This window comes from Henckelia pumila, chromosome 4, assembly GCF_033568475.1.
Source record: "Henckelia pumila isolate YLH828 chromosome 4, ASM3356847v2, whole genome shotgun sequence".
Lineage (NCBI taxonomy): Eukaryota > Viridiplantae > Streptophyta > Magnoliopsida > Lamiales > Gesneriaceae > Henckelia > Henckelia pumila.
Window position 1 is genome coordinate 229,873,236 of NC_133123.1, and position 16,254 is coordinate 229,889,489.

The 16,254-nt window shown below is 36.2% G+C and overlaps 1 long non-coding RNA gene across 1 annotated transcript; it reads left to right on the forward strand.

The window, feature by feature from the left end:
* The first annotated feature begins 5,388 nt into the window (after positions 1 to 5,388).
* Positions 5,389 to 6,230, forward strand: LOC140867831 (uncharacterized). The gene is made up of 3 exons (XR_012145281.1): positions 5,389 to 5,468; positions 5,956 to 6,015; positions 6,108 to 6,230. It is a non-coding gene; the product is annotated as an uncharacterized lncRNA (long non-coding RNA).
* Positions 6,231 to 16,254: the final 10,024 nt, after the last annotated feature.

Sequence of the window (16,254 nt, forward strand, 5' to 3'; positions counted from 1 at the left end):
ATCTCTTCCTATAAATGGGCATCCGAGAGCTCATTTCAATTTCCAAGTCACCAAATCTTTCCTCTATTCCTTGGTTGTTGGGTCGTTCTCTATCCCCTAGGTTGAGTCGGGGAGTTGGCGAGGCATTCCGGAAGTCGTAGCGGAGATGTGGTCAGGAGTTAGGGCTTCGGCAGCAAAGGACTAACGACGGAAGCATGTATAACTTGAGATCCCTATTAGAACTAAGGAGTATTTATTAGCTTAGTTTAGGCTTTTAGACCAGTAATAGTGATATGGTTAATATTGGCTTGTAAGCTTGGAACCTAGAGTAGTGCTTCTAGAACTGTCTTATTGAGGTACGTAAGTACTGACTGGGATAGCCAGCACATATACATGCTTATATGTTGTATTTATGTGCCATGATATATGTTTTACTGCTTTAATATATTACGCTACATGTGCATATCATGTTGGACTTGTTTCTCTTTCGAGATAAGCCTTTGTAGTAGGGCCACTCAGCCCTATATTTATTGATTATATTATCTATCACCGAAAGACGCCGTGATGACAGAGACTAACGCTACGATGATTAGTACGAGTGTGTGGATGTACCCAGCGAAGTTGACCCCAGATGATACTATATACTCGATGGTTCCATGAATGAGCAGTTACTCAGATATACCCAGTACCCAGTCATCTGCATGCATCATTTGAATCTGTATACTTGTGCTTTTGTACTGAGCGTAGTCGCTCACGTCCTTTATTTTATTGTTGGACACCCTAATCGACGGGGCATGTCTCAGACTAGACGACGTAGACGAATCGAGACAGGGTTTAATACTAGAGCAGTGGTTTCTGTGAGTTCCCTTAGTTCTAGGGATTTGATACAGTTTTTGATATAGTTATATAACATAGTATTTTACTTGGGTTTTTAGTGTTGGTTGTATTCTGCCGACTTGTTTTGTATTGTTGAGATATTATTTCCGCTGTTAAATTCTTTTTACCATTTGTTAAGTAAATTACATGCTCAATCAAGTTTAGTAGTAGTTGATCCGGGTTGGGTAACTACACATTAAGTCATTGAAAATCTTCGAGAAGACTCAGAAGGCATACTTGTAAATCTCATTGTCTCTAAATTCCATCAATGAAAAGAATTTTCAAATCCAATAAAATATTGCACTTTGAAACCGTAGCACACAGAATTCGATGATTATTAGTTTACTTTAAATCTAGAATACATTCAGTTTTGAAAGCTCAATTCCCCCATTTGATTTTGATGGTCACAATAGGCTCCATTTATTTTTATAATGAACTTGCTTTTTCTTTTTAGCTCACCCCACCAATGATTGGTAATCATTGCTTACACAAAATAGTTGGGAGTCTAAACATGCTCATTGTGTATCCCGGAATTTCTTGTGCTACTGTTTTTATGAGAATTCTTTTGACTTCTTCCCACAAAAGCTGGGAGTCCCAGATAGGCCTCATGCGACTGAACATACTCGGGAAATCCCAAACTCTAACAATTTTTTTGTCTGATCAGCCCATTCTACCCATAACAACATACAAAAAATTTCATTCAACCATATCAAAAGCTTTACTCATGTCTAGTTTCAATACCATTATGCTTGACTTCCATTTTTCTTGCTTCTTATGGTGTGAAGGCACTTGAAAGCCACCAAGATATTATTTGCAATCAGCATGCCTGGAATAAATGCACTTTTTTCTCTTGGTCAATGATTTCATTAAGGCAACTCTTGATACAATTTTCCATCGCTTTAATGTTGTGGTATTTTTCATTCGCAAGCTCATGATGACAAGTTTATATAGAAATTAACTACAAATTGATCCCACTGAGAATGAATCAGATGATTTTAGATTAAATATTTGAAACTAATAAAATTCAATCTTATTCAGGGCTATTATATTGAGTTGATGCTAATTAACTAAAAATTGAGATAACTAAAATTAAATAACAATGAGTTAGCAAAACAATTAATAAATGAGATAAAAATTCTAGAGGTTCGAATTCACTTGACTATTCACAAATATTAATCTCTATTGATTTTTTAATTATAAATTCGTCTAATTTATTAACCAAGAATCCATATAATTTTCTAATCTTTCCTAAGTGATATGTAGAAGTTCATCTCTAATATTAAACTCAATATTTCTATGAAAGTTTGAATATTAAATCCGTTAAATTACACAACAATTCTTCTAATAGTTTCCATAAAGTTATATGTCTTCTCAATAATATAAACACCAACGATATGTTTTCCTATCTCGTATAAAAAATCTCATTTTCCTAGTGAGATTTTAAACGATAAATCAATTTATGTTCAGTAAATTTAAAGCATTAAAAGGAAAAAAAAACAAATAAACTACGTTACAAAATTCGAATATATAAATCAAAATATCAAAATCATGGATTCAATTTAAGATCTGCCTTTCATTTACACTAGTAGAATTTCTGCTTTTTACTTCGCTAGTTTTTACTTCGGCAATCACTATTACCGAAGTAATACATAGTTATTTACTTCGGTTATAAAATTAACGAAGTAAAATCCACTTTAGACTTCATCGATTTAAAAAAACGGGCTTCACTAAATATTTAAGTGAGTTTTTACTTCGTCGAATCAAATTTGATGAAGTAAAAAATGAAAATAAAATTTTTTAATTTATATTTGGTGAAGTAATATAATGATATGTTAGAATCTCGGTTTTATTCACGTCTTTTTTTTGCTTCTTCTCTCTTGCTCTGCCATCTTCTTTAGGGTTGTTTTTTTTAAGTAAGAAACGCAGCCCCCTTTTCCCGTCGCTCTCGTTCCTGCACAAATCTACTACCATCGCCGCTCCTACATCGGTGGAAACTGCACAGCGACCACCCTAGATGATACATCAGTGCCTCAGGACCTTGGTTATGGCCTGGATCGAGTTTTGGATCTCAAGAACAGTGTGAATCAAGCCCTGTCGCAAACAAAATTGTGCAACATTCTTCCTTGCTATTTCGTCTACTTCGTTAGCCGTCTTTCATCGACTAAAGGTTTCATTCAAACCCTGTACTATTTTTTGAGCTACGATGTCTTTGGAGGTGGGAGATGACATGGTCCAGTTCATATATCAATATATTTTGATGAAGAGCAAAAATGTTACTCCTGCAATAACCCAGGCCGATTTGGAGCTCTCGGCGAAGAACAGAGGCAATGTTATTCAAAGATATAAGGAAATTTTTTTGGAAATTATAATGGCTTGATTCTTTTGGATTTTGTGTCAGATTTTGTGTGAATTTTGCTATGAGCCCGTGAGTATTGTTCGTTTATGCTTTCTTTGTTTTCCAATCAGAGCATGGTGAGATCGAGTCACAAAGCTGTTGTGGTTCTGTGCACTAAGCTCATTAAAGGGTTCTCTGGCTCCAAGAGGGTGGATAAAGCTAGTAAGTTTTAGGGATTCGTTATAGATTTGGTGAGCTAGATCTTCCAGGCTGAGCGTCAAGTAAAATCTCGATTGATATCTTGTTTGAGTTGTTTCGATTTTTTCATTATTCTTTTCCTCTGTTGATTATGCTTTGATTTTATTGACTTTCGATTTTTTCATTATTCTTTCCTATGTTGATTATGCTTTGATTATATTGACGCTCTCTTCTCTGAAACAGTTTTTTTGTAGAATTTCAGGAGAATGATATGTTTATTCCCAAATCTGTTTTTTGTTTTTCTCATAATTTAAGTGACGAGATTCTATTTTTGGTGCAGATTGACTTGACTTCGCACATTGTTAGCCTTTATTTGACATTAAAGGTGTTCTTTTTTACCCATCTATGCTATGATTTTATTTTATTTGATAAATAGACTAACTTGTGAAAGGATTATCTCCGATCTTCCTTTTTTATAGTCATTCCTCTTATTTTTCAGTTTCTATTGATATGCAAATCTAGACTTTGGTGATCTTCCTGTTGCCAAGGGTCTTGGCTCAACTAGTGTGAGCTAGTGTCGCTACCATGATAACTTTGTATTTAAAATTTGTCGTGTATACTTATCAATGTCCAAATTTATTACCAAATTTGGATAAAATTCCCATAAATATATGTCAGGCTATGGAAACATGATGCTTTACTTTGCTTCATAGTTTTCTGATCCAAAGGTGAGGTTTCACAGTGCTTGGCTTCTTTTTTAACATATTATGCCACATCATTTTTGTGATATTTTCTCTCTTTAGGTTGGATGATTTTGAGTGTAGGTTATTTTGTTTCGGTGACATTGTTAAACAACGAGCAATATTGGAGAAAAATGGATCATTTGAATCCATAATCAAAAAGTTACTTTGCCTGAAGATGGCCAGGTACTTGTTTTAGATACATTCCAAATGCTAAATAATTAAATCTCTCGAATCTAGTATGCTTATTCCGTGATTTTTCACGGGGCCTAAGATTAGTAGAGAAGACTACACTGAGTGGGTCTGGAACTTCTTCACGGTAAAACGATGCATTGTGTAGCTCTGCTGCTTCCCTTTGATTTTACTGCCTAGTTTGGATAAAAGTGATGATTTGATGTACAATTGGTGGTGTATTGAATGCATCTATTTTTGCGATTTGATTTTGACCCTACGATTTTGATGTGACTTCGAACAATATAAATAAAAATTTTATGGGATCTTGATATGTAGTTTTATGTTTTATCTATCTATTTTTTTTATTTAAATCTGATTATCTCGTGTTTATTTTGTTTTGAAATTTTTATCTAAGCCTTGATGCTTGTCAAACTCACTTAGTCTTGTGATGTCGTGTGCATTGTCTCCTCAACAGTTAAGGTAAAAGTGCAACCATTATTTATTTCTCTATTTGTTTATGCTTCTTGTTCATTTTTTATATTTTTTTTCTCATTCCACTACCCCCAGTTATTTTGTCACTCGTGTATGCCTTCTGATGGGGTGCTAACTAGCTGTATCTTGAGTAATTTTCAAGCATCTTTTACTTTTTCATGCGCTTGCTTAGATCTCTTAAATATAATTTTTTAAACTTCTTTTCTTTCATTTAAATATAATTTTTTCTTGTTTATTTTAGTGCAAGCATGTAAAATTGTCTCCATTTTCTCATATGTTCATGAAGGCTTTAAATTTCAAGTCTTTATGGCTAATGGTTTATCCTTGATTAGCAAGGTATGATAACAACGTCTCCTTTCACGTTCACTCCCTCCCTAATAATTAAAATTTACTTTATGAACTACAGGTGAATATTAATTTTTTTTTGGTCATTTTGTTTAGGTAAGCTCACTACAAATGTTTTTGGCTTGTGCAGATGGTTCCCATGGGTCAGTTGTCAATGAAGAAATTAGCACTTGTTGGACATGGTGGAAAACTGTGGAGATGGAAGAAGAGTCATCATCAGTGGTTAGGAAAAACCCCTAGAGACTTTTAGAATTGATTAGACAGCGATGAAACAATCATGCGTGCTAAGCCTCGCACACAAGCTCTTTCCAATGTCGTGTATAGAAAAGGTCACTAGCTTGCCGGCATACAATTTGCTTATCTGATACACTAAAATGCAGGGGAGGTACAGTTGGCAATTGGGAAGTTGCCTGTATCTTTTTTTGGTAAAAATGAGTATGGAAGGGAAACATATATTTAGACCTTCAGGATCTTGTACATGTGTACTCGTCTGTGGCAACTTTTGTGAAATTTGAAGGGCTGGCATTCCATCTACCACAGCATTTCTGATGCACAATCACCTGCAAAGGAAATTCTATCAAATTTACAGTGTGTGTGTGTGTCAAATGTTCATTTTTCTTATTATTACCTTCTACTTTTTTACCAACTTCTGCAAGGTTTTTTTTTCTTGATTCTTTACCATTTGGAGGTTGATTTGCCCAGTGTATACTTGTGTGTAACCACAGAATGCGGTGCAGAATCACTTAAGTTTTAGAAAAGATTGTTCTTTTATCAACGTGTGTTAAGTATTGAGCGTTTTGCTGTAAATTGTAATAGGTGGTGATGGACCCATGGAAAGAATCACATGATTCCTCAAGATGTGAACTACATATGAGTGTAAGCTCTCTCGATACCTTGATGTTTTATTTGGTGATTTTGATATTTAGGTAGGGTTATTAAACTCTTAAAAAAATTATATACTTGTTTAGGAACTACAAGTGAATATCAATTGCATGATTACATCTTGATTCATGATGAGTGCAAGACGAAAAATCTTTAAGGTATTAAAATTGAGCTTTTCCACTTCTGGTGCCTATTCTCTCTTATCTTCCGAATAATCAATGGACATTTTGAATTTGGACATAATCATGCTAGTACGTATGAGAAAGCTGTGTCAAATTTAAGGTTTGTCGATATCTATTTGTTCGTTGTGATAATGAACCCGCACTGTGGACAAGGTTGGTTGTTTCTGTCTCACCTAATTTATTTACTTTATTGACTTGTATCTTTAGTTTTTATGGATTTTGATGTATCTTATGTATCAAGCCTATAGTCTCGTAAATTTTTTTACATTCAAGTGACTTCACCAAAAAAACAATACATGTTTACTTGTTTTCGGAAGATAATGACATTCTTATTGACATTGAATTATCTTTTTGTACATTTTAGTTTGCAGGATCCATCAAGAATCAATATTAAACCAAGATCCAAGATCAATTTGATAAAGTTAAAAGTGAATGAAGTGAATTCGTCGACTCCTATGTAGGTGCCTAAGTGTGTCATGCACGTTGGAATAATAATTCATTTTGTCTAAATAGATACAATTTTAGTTTTGTGGAAATACTTGTGGATACATGCATAATTTTGGATAATTTTGGTAGATATGCTTGTGGATTTATGGATGTTCGTTGTTTTGAGATGGATAATTTATGAACTTTATTGGTATATTTTAAGTTTCAAAAATATTTTTATAATGTCATTATTGTATCTAAATTTTAATGTAGTGGAACATATGGTACTTCACTAAAATTAAATGGTGAAGTTACCATAAAATCGTAGCAACAAAGTCATTAGAACTAATTACTTTACAACAATACATAGCCTGTGAAGTTATGTTATCTATTACTTCGGCAATTTCACTAATCGACGAAGCAAAATAATGTCTTGTACTTCGGCGATTAGTGAAATTGTCGAAGTAAAAGACTTTCTTGTACTTCATCAATTACTCTCATTGCCGAAATATAAGCGTATCTTTTACTTCGGCAATTTCATTAATCGATGAAGTACAATCATATGTTTTACTTTGAGAATTTATGAAATTAACGAAGTAAAAGACTTCTTTTACTTCGTTAATTAATGAAATTGCCGAAGTAAAATATATGTTTTTTACTTCGGCATCGGCTCAATTTTGAACCGGTTTTGGCTCCATGAACCGACCAAAGACTTTGGTAATTTCAAGGCTTCGACTTTGGTTATAACGCGAAGTAAAAATAGTACCTATTACTTCACGTGACACTACTTTGGTAATTATCTATCTACAACTTCAATTAATAACCGAAGTCTTTTGAGACTTTTCTACTAGTGTTAGACTAAAAATTAGTTCATGAGTTTAACGATAAAACTAAACATTTTCTTGACACAATCCATCAAAGTAAACATGTTGAATAAAAGAAGAACAAGAAAGAAGTTAGAATAAGCTTCTTCGTCCCTGGATGCCATTGTATTCCGTCTTCGTAACAAGTTCTCTTGTTTTTGTGCACTTCAAACAGTTTTCATTCCTCCTCTCCTGCTACCAACCTTCAAAAAATACCCCACCAGCTGATATAATTTTTCTTTTAAACCCACATGAAAAGTTTCCAAAAATATTGAAACACCTAGCACCATTTTTTCGGCGCTAGGGCTCCGATCGCCGAAATTTATTTTTCGTCGATACATCATAGCATCAGGCACTGGTGAGCCCTTGTGTTTGGATTTTTTCATTTTTTGCATATTTTTATTTCGGTCATAACATTGCTCGACAAATACAAAAGTCAAGTTACATTATATAGAATATAAGTGCAAAAATTACACTTATCAGTTTGCCACAATCTTGGCTAACACATTACATAGCTGATTGGTCGAAAATAAAAAACCAACCAGCTTGGATCTTTCTTCTTTGGAATCATAATCAATTGTGTATCATTCAGGTCTCCGATAAATCTGCTCCCATTTAGAATGGTCATGAATATCCATGTAATTTGATCACCTATCAAACTCCAATTATCTTGGAAGAAACCCGCATGAAATCCATCTGGTCCTGAGACATTCCAAGGGTACATTCCAAGGAAGATTGTTTTAACATATTCTTGAGAGTAAGGTGCATCCAAGAAACATTTCATTGTACCCTAGAAACATTTAATCTTAATTAATTTATTTTAAGCAATATTTGCTGGCTAAACAAGCTTGGTGGGTTTTATCTCAAGCAGATTCTCTTGTCTAGAATAAACAAGGCTGCTATAAAAGTTTAGGTGAATTCTCAGTTTTTTGAATTGAATTTAAGATCCATAAAATTACTTTCCTTCCATAAATTCTGTGCACATGGACATATATATGTGTTGGTGTAATGTTCATTTGCATAATTTATGCAACGAGAGCTTATCATTTAGATAATTAGTTTCCTTTTTTGAAATAGTTGATATGTCAGCTTATTCTGTGCATTCAATCTATGATATAGGTATGAACATTTGGCTAAAAGTGCTCCGGCAGTTTTAGATGATCCTCTATATGCAGTCTGCTAATTCTCATCTAAATATTTTCTGCATGCCTTCTACATTTCCCGTTCAGAGATATCTATAATGTAACACCCGGTATTTTTTCTACGTAAATCCGCATGAATAATTAGGAAAATAATTAATTTAAAAATTTATAATTTGGGTTAAATGATTTTTTGTGATATTATGGAAATTATATGCATGATTAAAGTTTATTTTAGCATTTAACATGTAATTTTGGAATTTTTGTATTTTTGTGTAAATGATTTATTTGATCGCGTAGACGAGACCGTGAACGGACGAGATGTTGGATTTCCATCCAAATTATTTTATGAGATTTTTATGGGCCTTAAAATATTATTTTAAGGTATTATTTCATGAAAATTTTAGTATTTATAAGTATATATATATATAATTCCATTTTCCACCAAATTAAGCCATTTTATTAAATTTTAAGGGCTTTTAAAAATCCCCTATTATAATATTTCGGGATTTTCATGTTATTATCATATTTAAATTTTATTATCAGTTTTAAATGGTATTTTATGGTATACTAATTAATTCAATTAATTAGTATTATTCTAATAAAATTTCTACCCTAATTCCTACCCTATCTCACGCTCAATCCTCTTAGCCGCCATCACCCACTCTGTCAGCCGTGTCCTCCATTTTCTTCAGCCACCATAGACGTTTCTTTGGAGATTTTCAAGCTTGGTTAAAGATCCGTTCGTCCCAGAGCCCCGTACGCGCGATATAGGTTTCGTTTTGTTTAAATCTTCAACAAAGGCATGTCGAATTCTCTTCTTTAACCCCATATAAGCTATATAACACTTTCATGTCAGATATCATTGGTTTTTTTCTGTTATTTTTGGATTTGATGAAGTTTTACGGCTGGAACATGATCATTACACAGTTTTTGGTTGTTTTTCATGAATATGCTCACGTTTTTGTGCATGGGGGAAGACCTGGCTGTTGTTCATTGGTTGGGGGTTGTTTTAGGGTCCTTAGGGTCGAGCTTGGTCAGGGTTTGGGGTTGGAAAGGGCTGGAACCAAAGCCATATCTTCTAATGCGCAGCAGATCGCGCAGGTTGGGTGAGGTTGGGATATTGGCTCGTTCTCGGTCCACAAGGCGTGTTTTAGGGTGATTCTAGTTTGGTTAGAACCCCAAGAACTTGGGAAAGATATTTCAAGTGGTGCTCCGGCCGGTAATTTCTGGAGATGGGCTGCCGAACGGTCTAAAGTTGGGACTAGTGTTCTGCGCGCGAGCAGAAAAATAGGCGGTGTTGTTTTGGTTTTTTCTCCTTCTACAGGGGTCTGTTTGGGTAGGTTTTTGGCTTTTTGGAAACATATCAAAGTGGGCTAGGTGTAGGTGGTGGTGCTCTGGCCAGGGATGGCCGCAGTAGGGCGGCAGTAGCCCTTAAATTCTGCTGCACGCAACAGCGTAGGGATCAAGGAGGGGGAATCGGGTTTTGGGCTGGGGGCGGGCCGGGCCAGGGCTGGGGGTCTGGGTTGGGTCCGTCAGGTCTAGGGTCAAGTTAGTTGGATCTGGGTCTGGGTTAGATTAGTTGGGCTTGGGTATTTTATTAGTAAGTTGTTATTTAAATTAATTGCTTAATGGAATATGTCAACTAATATAAATGTATTTGGGCTTCTAAGCATTTTATTTTAGGCCTTAAAATATTTATTTAAGTGAGTCCAATAATGTTCATGGGCTTGGGAGCCCATGAGAATTATTGGGCTAGTCTGGAAAAATTTGGGCATGTCAGTGATTACTAATGAGCTTGAGCTAGTTATTTGGCCAAGTATGTTATATTGGTCTTAAATATTTTATTTGGGCCCAATTATGTTTAAATATATTATTTAGGTCTAATTATGAAATTTAGGCTTTAGTTAAGTTAATAGGTCATTCTTAGGAATTATGGGCTTAAGTCTAGGGGACCATCAGTCTGGAAAATCCTATGAAACATTATTGAGTCCGGTAGATATATTTAATTTATTTTATGCGTGACTCTTATTTTTTGTACAAGTATAAATATTATAAAAATTAATTAAATATATATTACGGACAAATTTTAAAGTGCACGCATACATGAAATGATTTTTATGATGAATTATATGTTAATGTTTTAGCATGAAAAATATTTTATGGAAATTGAAGTGATGTGGCAGCACAGAGGTGGTTTACTACCGGCACAGAGGTAGTTTTACTACTGGCATAGAGGTGGTTTTACCACTGGCACAGAGGTAGTTCTACTACCGGCATAGAGGTGAATTTATTCACCGCCACGTACGATGGTTCTTAGACTGATCAGTCGCTCATGATTATGGGCCACATTCATGGATATGACCTACACTGTTTTATGATTATGACATGCTCAATTATGTTATGTATTTTACGATATAGCTCAGATTTATTTATTTATGATGACAGTTACGACATAGAATATTTTATTATGTTGCATTATTTTAAGATCATGCATGCATGTTCACGATGAATATATGTATTAGTATGATTACATGCTTGTGTGATTTTAAACCTTGTTATTATGAGATAAAACATGCTGGGCCTCTAGGCCCACTACACTTATATGGTGCAGGTGAGCATGATTACGACGATGACATGAATGCTCCGACCGGCGGTGAGGGCCTATGAGCTTCCATGCATATGACGCCCGTGATCAGTGCTGATATGCTACATTTTGGGAATTTTATAAGTTTTTAAACAAGTTTTTTCGCATATTTATTTTTAGTGGTTGGATGAAAATTGTAACGCCCGAAAATATTTAGTTTTAATCCGAGAATAATTAATTTGGGAATATTTGGAGTTTTGATTTAAATTCTAATATTCTGAAATTGATTAGGATTGAAATTGAATGAATTGAGTAATTGAGGACTGAATTGCAATTATTGGACTCTTGAGGGACTAAAGTGCAATAATGACTAAACTTATCAGAATTGGAGTGATGTATCAGCATGTGCACGTGTCAATCAACACATTTCATCAGATTTCCAAGCCAAGAAACCGAGAGCGAGTTTCCGGAGAATTTCCAAGCTTTCACTCATCTTCAAATCTTCATATCTTGAGCTACGGTTATCCGTTTTCGATTCCGAAAGATGTTCTGGAATCCTCTCAACAAGACCTTCGATTTGATGTAAGTTTTTCTGTCTTTCATGTTGGTTTGAGAATTCGAAATGGACAGGGATCAGAAGTTGGAATGAATTTGATGGTTTTGATCTTCTAGCTTTGATGTTCTTGAAGTTTGGTTGAAGAGTGATGTGTATATCATGTCCTTATGATTTCCAGATATGTTTCGATTGATATATACTTGCTGATATATTGAGTTGAGTGGTTGAACATCTGATATGAATGTGAGAAATGATTTAGAGTTGTTCGGGATCGCCGAAGTAATACCGAAATGCTGTCGAACTCTTGAATCGAAGTGATTTGCTATTGTTTTTGGAATCTAAAGTTGTTGAACTATTAGCTGATGATTTCTTGCTTGTTATGCTATGATTTCAGTGTGTAAACAGGACAAGTGAACTCGAGAGCGTTGAATTCGAAACCGATAAAAGAATACACAAGGTTGGTTGAGTTTCCTTTGAAGTTCTTGTGGAAGGTTGAGTTGATATTGAACAGAATTTGAGTTGTGTTTGGTAATTGATCTTGGACAGAATTGGACAAGCTCAAAGACATCCCAAACATCATATTTGAAAGGTAAAAGTGGACTACAATTTGATTGGGATTACAACTCGAGATGGTTTGTATCGAGTTCCCTCAATTCACATACTTGTTTGTTTAAGTGCTCTTATGTGCTTTCTTTTGATTACTTGAATAAGTTCTTGATATAATGAATGCCCTGATTATGTTACATGTTGCATTCATCTTGATGACTTATTCCTTTGAGTTTGAAATGAACGGACACGTTCGAATAGACGATTTGAGGGATTGTATATGTATGGCCTGGGTGGTTGTTTGAGCCTAGCGTCTGAGCTACATATATAATGGCTTCAAAGTCTAGAGGAGCAAGATAGTAGCCCCACCTCGATAGGGTGTGTCGGTGGATTAGCTATGATATCTTCTTCTCGGGATCCCAATTGATGAATGATGAAAAGAACCTTGTTTTGAAAGCATGCATTGTATTTATTTCTATATCATGATTGTGATATTGATTATGCATGTTTAGTTGCTTTTACTGGGAAATCTATTTCTCACCGGAGTTATTCGGCTATTGTTTTGTTGTATGTGTCATTGCAATAGGAGGAAGTGGAACCGGGCAAAGGCGGACTTAAAGAACAAGGGATGAAATCGATATAGCGTGAGGATCCGAGTTAGGAGTTATGTGTGCTGTCATGAAGTTTAATGAGTCTTAATCATGATCATGTTTAAGGATACTTGTACCAAGACTTGTAGATGATTGAGTTGTGGTTTTGTTGATGTTTATAGGATTGGAAATATGTTGTAAATCCTTGAATCAACATAAGGTGTCTTGATCTGGATATATGACAATGTTATTGCATGTTATGAGAATGATGATTATGTTGTAAAGCCTTGGAATGGTTTATTACTAGCATTAAAAGCATGTTAGAATGCATGGTAGTTGTTATGCTTGATTTCATCATGTCTAGACTTTGGTAGGACATGATCTTGAATCAATCATAGGCATGATCTCGTTTTTGACAGCAGCTGAGCCATTATTTTTTTTTCTGTTGGTTTGGCTGGCGCACGGGCGAGCTCCTGCTCGCGCGCGCGCGAGCCAAACCAGGGGACCTCGGTCCCATTGGCCGGCGCGCGCGCGAGGGGTGATGCCCGCGCGTGCGCAGTGCAACTTATTTAAAAATTTTTTTTTTTTTTTATTCTTTTGTTTAGACTTTGATTATTGTCTCACATGGTTTAATAATGATTAATGAGATTAATGAGAGATTAGAACTCGGGTCATCACAACAGGTGGTATCAAAGCAAGAACATTCTGGACTTAGATAGACAGTGAGTGGGGTAGATCGAGTCTTCTGCCTTACTTATTTATGTTTTTTTTTTATCATGCTATGATTTAATTACGTGATTGAATTACATGTTTTAAATTCTAGCATGATTTACTTTCAAGTATTTTATTACAAGATGTTGTATTTATTTTATTTGAAAGTATGATTACGATGATTAAAGATGCATGCTTATTGGAATATCTGAACTGATAGAGGCATGTATCCTGATGAATTATGACATGCTACCTGATTATCTGAATTGATTGGAAGCATGTTTTATTTGAAGAGTATGATTATTAATTTAAGATTGAATCAGAACCGAGTCTTGATCAGAGGTAAGATGATCAGAGGAGGACTGAGATAATTTGATGATTTGGTATCCTAACCATTTTGATAATCAGATATGTCTCGAAGACCAGGCCGACCTCCTCTGAGACCCCATGTTCCTATTTCTCTACCAGAACAGACAGTTCATACTCCACCGACAGTTGTTACACGATAGTGCCTCAAGCTACTGCAGTGCCGAGTAATGAACAGGGAAGTACGTCAAGAGATATGACTGATATGACAGCAACTCCTATGGAAACACTTCTGAAACGTTTCCAATCCTACAAGCCGCCTACTTTAAAAGGTACAGAAAATGCTGTTGAATGCGAGGGATGGCTTGATGATATGGAGATGCTATTTGATTCACTTGACTACGGGGATGAACGGAGAGTTAGATTGATTGGGCACCAGTTGCATGAAGTTGCGAAGAGCTGGTGGTTCACTACAAAAAGAGCTTTGGAGCGTAGAGGAACTGTACTGACTTGGAATGTCTTCAAAACTGAGTTCTACCAACGCTTCTTTCCTGTGTCTTACCGCAAGGATAAAGGGGCTGAGTTTGCAAATCTGAAACAGGGGAATTTGAATAATGAAGACTACGTTGCAAAATTCTCTACATTGCTACGTTTTTCTCCACATGTTGCTGACAGTGACGAGGCTATGGCTGATCAGTTTATCAATGGCCTGAGTCCGGATGTTTTTACACTGGTGAATACAAGGCGACCGAATACCTTTGCTGATGCCTTGAACAGTTCCAAGGGAGCGGAAGCTGGTTTGATACAGCAGCGAGGAGCTTTGTATACCACACAACCTCCAAGACAGTCACAACCTGCAGCTCCAACTCCGCAACAGCAACCTTTTCGATTTGAAGATGGTAGTAGCAGTGGAAAGAAAAGGTTTTTGCAAGCAAGAGGAAAACAGTTTAAGAAGTCTGGGAGCAGTTCTTCGAGTTCCAGTGGTACGAAACAGAAGTCAGGAGTGTTCTGCAACAGTTGTGGTGGAAATCATCCAACCGATCAGTGCCGAGGTGTATCTGGGAGGTGCCATGTATGCCAACAGACGGGTCATTTTGCAAGGGTGTGTCCTCAGAGAAATACTGGACAGGCAAGAGGTGCAGAGTCATCACGATCAGTGGCTCAACCTGGAAGGCAGGCCTCTTCTGTTCATTCTTTTCAGCCAGCACATCCACAGCAGCAGACTCGACCAGGTGGAAGTCAGACAGGCAATCAGCCTCAGAGACAGCAGGCTCATGTCTTTGCTTTGACTGAGGAGCAGGCACAGGGAGCACCTGATGATGTGATTGCAGGTAACTGTTCTATTTCTGGTTATTCTGCTTATGTGTTGTTTGATACCGGTGCATCCCATACGTTTCTATCTGCCAAATTTGTTGCATTGCATTCTTTGCTTGTTGAGTCATTACCAGTTGTAGTATCTGTTTCTTCTCCTTTGGGGAGGGGTCTTATCTCGATTCAGATAGTAAAGAATTGTGTACTACAGTATGAGGGTAATGAGATTGAGATCGATTGTTTTGTACTTGGTATGTCTGATTTTGATTGTATTATTGGGATTGATATGCTGAATAAGTACAGAGCTACCGTCGATTGCTTTCAGAAGGTAGTGAGATTCAGACCTGAGATGGCTGGAGAATGGAAGTTCTATGGTAAGGGTTCACGTGCTAAGATTCCTCTTATTTCTGTATTATCTATGGCCCGACTTTTGCAGAAAGGAGCGGAGGGATTTCTTGTTTATGCAGTGGATTTGTTGAAACCTAGCCTGAACCTGGCTGATTTGCCAGTGGTTAGTGAATTTGCGGACGTCTTTCCGGATGAGATTCCAGGATTACCTCCGTATCGTGAGATTGACTTCAACATTGAACTGATGCCTGGAACTGCACCGATTTCGAAAGCACCTTATCGAATGGCACCAGTTGAACTGAAAGAATTGAAGGAACAGTTAGAAGATTTACTGGCCAAGGGATACATTCGACCCAGTGTTTCTCCTTGGGGAGCTCCAGTACTGTTTGTTAGAAAGAAAGACGGTTCAATGAGATTGTGCATTGACTACCGGCAACTGAACAAGGCTACGGTAAAGAACAAATACCCTTTGCCTCGTATTGATGATTTGTTTGATCAGTTGCAGGGTTCTTCGGTGTATTCCAAGATCGATCTGAGATCTGGATACCATCAGCTGAGAGTTAGGGATTCTGATATTCCTAAGACTGCGTTCAGAACCAGGTATGGCCATTATGAGTTTATAGTTATGCCGTTTGGTTTGACGAATGCTCCAGCTGTATTCATGGCTT